Source organism: Bicyclus anynana, chromosome 12 (assembly GCF_947172395.1).
Source record: "Bicyclus anynana chromosome 12, ilBicAnyn1.1, whole genome shotgun sequence".
NCBI classification, from domain to species: Eukaryota; Metazoa; Arthropoda; class Insecta; order Lepidoptera; family Nymphalidae; genus Bicyclus; species Bicyclus anynana.
This window is the reverse complement of record NC_069094.1, coordinates 16,329,459-16,336,405: the sequence shown is the minus strand read 5'-3', so window position 1 is coordinate 16,336,405 and position 6,947 is coordinate 16,329,459.

The window sequence follows — 6,947 nt, the reverse complement described above, 5'->3', positions numbered from 1 at the left end:
GGCTCGAGACCGTTTTGTTTGGAAGTCCATGCAGGAGGCCTTATGTCGAGCTGTGGACTTCCATCGGCTGTTAATGATGATGATGACTACAATAAATAAAAATAATTTATATCTTTTGCTCTTAGTGAATTTCTTTTTATTCTATATAGATAGCCGCTTGATTTTACTTTTTTGATTGATTAAAAACTGGAGTAAGGTTTTCCAAGAAACTTATCATGTCTGTTGTTTTTTACGAATGTCTACTCCTACGGTTTTTGACTTTCAAATGTCGATTGTTTTGGCAGAGTAAACTTTTACATAATAAAACATAGTTATTACAGGCCAATGCCTAGAGCTAATCTTTGCTAAGCCGCAATGCAAAATATATCTACAATTGACTTACGAATAGGCATTGCTTCCGGACAAATGGTATAATTATGGGATTGTTCGTGGCAGAATAATAGACCGTAATTTGTTGGTTCTTACACCCATGAATTATTTAGGTATTATTAATGATATTATTGATGTATTGTGCATACTCAAATGAGTGTGTTATTTACTAGTTGTATTACTTAATATGATTGTCACTCTTTGACACTAATTATTCGGTTCAAATCAAGTACACGTTACAATTGAGGATTTTCTTAATTTTATTTTAGCCACCAAGCAGCGTCAATGTATTTCTGTCTGTATGCATTATTGCCGGTGCAATTTCAGGCACATGAGGACTCACAATGTGCCTTAGGGTGGAATGTATTCCTTACATTGGATGCTCTGCAAAGTGCAGTTTATTACACGTGATGGTTCTCCACTTAACGTCAAGTTGGTTAAAATTAAAATGGATGGACTATTCAAAGAGCTGCATCCTTATCTCTCCCTGATGATTAAAAGGAGAGAGGATGCCCTTTGATGGTGTATCTGGTGTAATATATTCCTCGGCACGTCAGGCGGCACTTAAGGGGGTGCGGCGCGTCATGCCAAACGTCCGCGTGTGTTCACCGTATATTATTTGTGTTATCGGGTGTAGTGGTACACCGGGCGCAAGCGATCATTTCTTTCAAAACTGTGCTTTTTTATATTTATAATAAGAGAAATCGTATCCATAGTTCCTAGTAACTCGCTTCCACACGCTCGCTAGGAACCAATTTATTAATAATATTTTTTTTGATGTTTGATGATCGAAACTGAAGGTAAATATAGATGTGCCCTAACGTTAAATGACGTAACATAACGTAACGTGAAATAAACTTGCCTAGGAGAAACTTATTCATTCTTGTTTTACAAATGGCTAGGTTTTTAGAATAAGGAAATTAAGACTTCTGTAGAGAGTTCCACACCGTCTATCAACTACTAAAGATCAAGAGTCTCTAGCAAATTGCCACGAAGCGACTTGCCACGATGTCACGAGGGGATATAATTTCCCGTGATATCTCGTAAAAAACATTGAACAATTGAGGATTTCTATAATTTTTTACCACAGTTACCTTGCTTTAAGAGCGAGAGCTGTCAAACTCTCAGCTAAAATGTTGAAAGTGGAGCTATTACAAGCTCTTGGTCTATTATCGTTTTTTACAAGATTATAATAAAAGGTTCCTAATGTTGCTAAGTAAAGTCATAAAATTAAAACTAAGAGAGAATCAGTGAGCAAGGCTCTCGGTGTGCCACTGACACCGTCGCCGGCGGCTCACTACGCCTCTTCCATGTACCGAATCAGATACGCGCCGATTTACGGGTGCCGCCTTAATTGCTTATACTTTACCGCGCCCGACCGATTCAATTTGTTGTTATGAACACAAATGCTAGTTATTAATGTTCGCCTCATTGCCTCGTAATATTATTATTCTCATGATGAATACCTTCATAAAAATAAGCCGTATAATAAACCTAATGTGAACGCAAGACCAATGTATCACTCACTTTGTAGACCAGAGATACCGGAGTCTCCCAATGTGCATGATTATCGGAGGAGTTTGAGTAAAATTTTTGGTAGCTTTTTACCACTCTACAGATAAAGAAGTACCGCCTAGCGATTTAGCGTTCCGGTACGATGTTGCGTTGAAACCGTCAGAGGTATGGGAATAATAAGTACCTCTTTTGAGTAAGTCCGCTTCAATTTTAGACTGTATCGTTACTTTCCATCAAGGGCCTAATTTTTCATGACGAAAACAAGGAACCACATAAATCCTTTTTCCCTATAAAAATGATGAATGGGTTATGAGTTTACATTTTAAAATTAAATCTTGAACATACATATACATGTGAGGAAGTCGGCTAATGCTGGTTAATAAAGTCAGTCACAAATAGACAGTTATTTTCTGAATATCATTCGAACGTATAAGTGGCACGTGATCTCTAACTAAATGCAAGTCCGTGGCTTCAACACAGATATCTCATCCTACGCCAGTGTATACCTATGCGTACATTTTTCTTTTTTTATGACACAATATCCCCACAGTTACGCGGGTCATCCCTTAAATTCTTTTTATTGCGCCCCTTGTAAATCATTGCGTAATGCCCCAGTGCATTATCCGGGGAAACTTCATTATGGCCGGTTTAATGGTTCGAAGGAACGATAAAATCTAGCCGCTGGACGAGAGAGTATAGTAATAGCTACGCGCACCATGCTGCTGGACATTCCCGAGACTGCAACGGTACCTACTTATTTTGAGACATTACGAGTATAAAAATACTATGTACTGTCTGGATATGTGGTATCTATTGGCAACCCATATTTGGCTCACTGTTGAGCACGAGTCTCCTCTCAGAATGAGAAGGGTTAGGCCACCATGCGGATTGGCAGATTTCACACACCTAGATAATTAAGAAAACTCTCGGGTGTGCAGGTTACCTCACGATGTTTTGCTTCACCGTTTGAGACGCGTGAAATTTAATTTCTTAAAATGCACATAACTGAAAAGTTGGAGGTACCCCGGACCGGATTGTAACCTACGTCCTCTGAATTAAAGGCAGAGGTCATATCCATTGGGCTATCACGGTTGGATATGTGGTAACTTAGTCATATTTATACTCTTACGTTCCCCTTAACTGTGGCGTTGTGTCGCTGTGGTCAGCTTAGCTGTCTTCGGATCACGAGGTCTTGAGTTCAAGTCCTGGGTCCAGCCATAAAATATCTAGGTGTTTTCTTACAAGAATTATTACTGCTTGGAGTTGGGACAGTAGTGGTGTTTCACTACCAAGCCTCAAGTAGAAAGTAAGGTTAGCCGTCGATTCTGGTCATCTGGTCATGTACATGGTACATTGATCGTTAGTTCTTATTTATCGTTCTTATTATCACCCTAAGACCGAAAATTCGCATCGGAGCCGTGGATCTAAGCTCGATAGATATCACCTCTTTTGTGCGAAAGACGTAGGCTATAGTCTGGCTGGGGAAAGACTGCGCGGGTGTGAAATCGTGCGCGCGGAGAAGTGAGGTGCATCAGTCGTAGGTTTTCATTCATCGCTACACGCGCGGGCCATCGGGAGTGTTGCGAACGAAGTGACCAAGCTATAGTTTCCTGCCTAGTCTTTAAAAAGTAATAAAAGAAGAAAATTCCAATTTGTTATAGTCTGACCCAGGAATCGTACCTAGGACCTCATAAATCGTATCCGAAAAGGCTAAGTATAATATTATGATTTGAAAGTATAATTTGACTTATTTAGATTTCCATAATTTAATATTTCTAACTTTAAAATAGCTTTGAGGAAAAAAATAAAAAAAAACACATAAATCATGGAGTCCCTACAAATGGCGGTAGATATATCACGTGCAATTTGTTGCGATAGCGATAGGTGGCTAGAGCGAATTGTACTTTATTGAGCCATAAAACGAGATATTGTTGCCCTGCGAGGGCTACTAATGCTCAAAAAACTTTTACATGCTATGTGAGCTCACGATATTATTGCCTTACTTCTTTACCTATATATTTACCTACTGAAGGGCTGGAAATAGTACTATATTATATTTACCTACTAAAGGACCGGAAATCAGATAAAAATTCGTCACAAACTATTAAATCCTGCTATTCTGCTAATATTATAAACGCGAAAGTTTGTATGTATGGTTGTTTGTTACTCTTTAACGCCGCAACTACCTACTGAACCGATTTGGCTACTAACTTATATCCCAAAAAAAAATTCAAAGTTCCCGCGGGATTTGTGAAAAACTGAATTCAACTCGGACTAAGTTGCGGGCGTCGGCTAGTTAGTGATATTGCGAAGTAGTCAATCCATATTTACTTATTATGTTATGTACTTACTGGGAAATTTAACATGTCGTTTCTCTATCTACAATCGCAAACGCTCAAAAATTTGAAAAATGTATAAGAATGACAACTGTTGGTCACGTGGTCAAGCTAGCGATCAGATCTGTCATATATTTTATTTTTTATTTTACGGATCGTTAGCGTTTGTAGAAAGAGAATCGATGTGCAACATTGCTACAGGCCCTGCCTCGTTCGTCTATACTATGAAAAACTGAAAATACTTTATTTACGGTTCAGTAAAAAATAGTACCTATTATAGTATAATTTCATCTAATAATGAAGGGATTTACGTATGCAAAATCGATGGTTGAGTAAAAAATATTAACATGGAATCAAATGTTACCTACCACGAAACTATCAGGGCATTTTGCTGATATACCTACCACAAAAATCCAATATTTTTTATTTTAATCATTTTAATCTTCTTAATTTAGTATCAACTGATCTTAATATTTCAAAACCTTGATACCAAAAAAAGTACTTATATAATCATGAAATGAAAAAAATAATTCAATCAAATTTTTTAAAACCGTTGGGTGTTATTCCCCATAGAAATAAAATGGCTGCTTATTACGTATTACACCCTAAAATATAAAAATCATTCCGGAGATAATCTGAACAACAATGCGTTTTCGAAAATTTAATACGACTTTTGATCGAAACCAAATTTTGTATCAATTTCATGACGCAGTGGGCTTAGCGACCCCCCGCGGAGGGCTTACGACCCCCCTTTGAACCCTTAAGCTGCAACGTTGTATGAAATTAATAGAAAGGGAAAAATAGAGTCGACAGTGTCTTTAAGAATAGGTAATGCTTCATGCCTTCAAAATGTTTTTGATTTATTTGTACCAGTTGATTATTTCTGCCACCAAGACTATCGATAAGTTACGGTCTGAAAGGCATAGTTACCGGTGTATTAACAGGCACATGAGTCTTCAGACTGTGCCTTTTATTTTCTAGGTTTTTATTGTAAATTTCGTAATAAGTTGTAAAGCATACCTATAGCTTAAGTTTTTGACGATATAAATAATGGAGAAATACATTACACACACACCTTGAATACAGAATTTTTTTTAATTAGCTCACGTCGTGAATATTAAAAATATAAGCTTAAAGTTACTATGTCATTATTTCAAAATTACATCATAACCAGTACAATACCAGGCAGTAACCCGGAAGAGTGCTAATTTGTTACTAAATTTCAATCGTGATTCTGCCTGGTATTATTAAATTTCATACAAATTGTACATGGAATTTCCATGTACATAAGGTATTGTTTAAAAAAAAGTTATGAGGAAGAGAAGAACAAGTGTTATAAAAAACGCAGATAGGTACGCGTTGAATTGAGAACTTCCTCCTTTTTTCAAGTCGGTTAAAAATGCTCACTGAATATCAATGCAAGTGAATGAAGCATAAATAAAACAGATGTGTGTTTCTGCCACATATTACTTATTCTATGGCCACAGTGACCCCCGCCGCGCCGGCCGCCGCAGCATTACCCGCCCATTATATTAAAACTCAATAATGGCGTAATGATGAAGCAACTTCGCTGTAACTGATTGCCGCTTTGCGCTGTTCATGCTGCCATCATTAATTACATGCGAGTAGGTGCTGTGGCTTTAGTATTAAAGAAATACTATAAAAAGCTTTGCTGTTACGAGTACGTACCTACATAGAAAATACAGAACTTAAGTAAGTAAATACTAAGAGGTAAATTTTGTGATGTGGTAGGAGAACCTAAAAATTCTTTTATTTACCACTACATTTATGGAAAGTTTAGCGGACGCCCGCAACTTCGTCCGCGTGGTATTCAGTTTTTCACAAACCCCGCGGAAAATATGATTTTTTTTGGGATATAAAGTAGTCTATGTATTAATCCAGGCTATAATCTATATCTATTTCAAATTTGAGTTAATTAGGATCAAAAGTCGCGGCGTGAAAGAGTAACAAACATTCATACCATTAAAATCATCTGTTTTTTGCAAATCTAGGGAAACCATGGATTTTTTCGCAATCTATCTGTTAATCCAGAATATAATCTATTTCCATTCCAAATTTCAGCCAAATCAGTTTAGTAGTTGCAACTTTAAAGAGTAACAAACATAATATTAATAGGATTCCCTACAGTAGCACAAAATTTACTTTTTAATAATCTTAGCTTATGAGATATACATACTAGGTGTCTAGTCTACACTCACTTTGCCATAAAATATTGTATGCAAACGAGTGAACGTGCAAATGCTATACTCCACTATGTACCTACTCCACGCTCCTGAAAACGAAACTTGCAAATCACAAAGGGTGCATCGTGAATGAGATTAGTGATCGTTGCGATGCGGGCCGCTGGCGATGTCTGTCATCCTAGTGATGTCTTGGTGAATTTTATCGATACTTACTTATCCTGACCTGCAGCGATGTGACATCGCTCATTTCCATGGCAACTTCGCATTTAGTTACATTTTATTTTTGGCATCCCATAGAAATAAAGTTTAAATTCTAATAAAACTTATTATACGCGAATATTACATCGACGAGTTTAAAATAGCGGAATCGCACCCCTGATGTGCTATTTATTCTGTAAAGAAGTTGTTATAACTCGAGATTGTGAGTTTAGAATTCGTCTCTATATTTTAAAGTAGATACAGAATGATAAGGTTGATTTTATTAATAGATTTACGTTTTTATTGTTATTTATAGACTAACTAG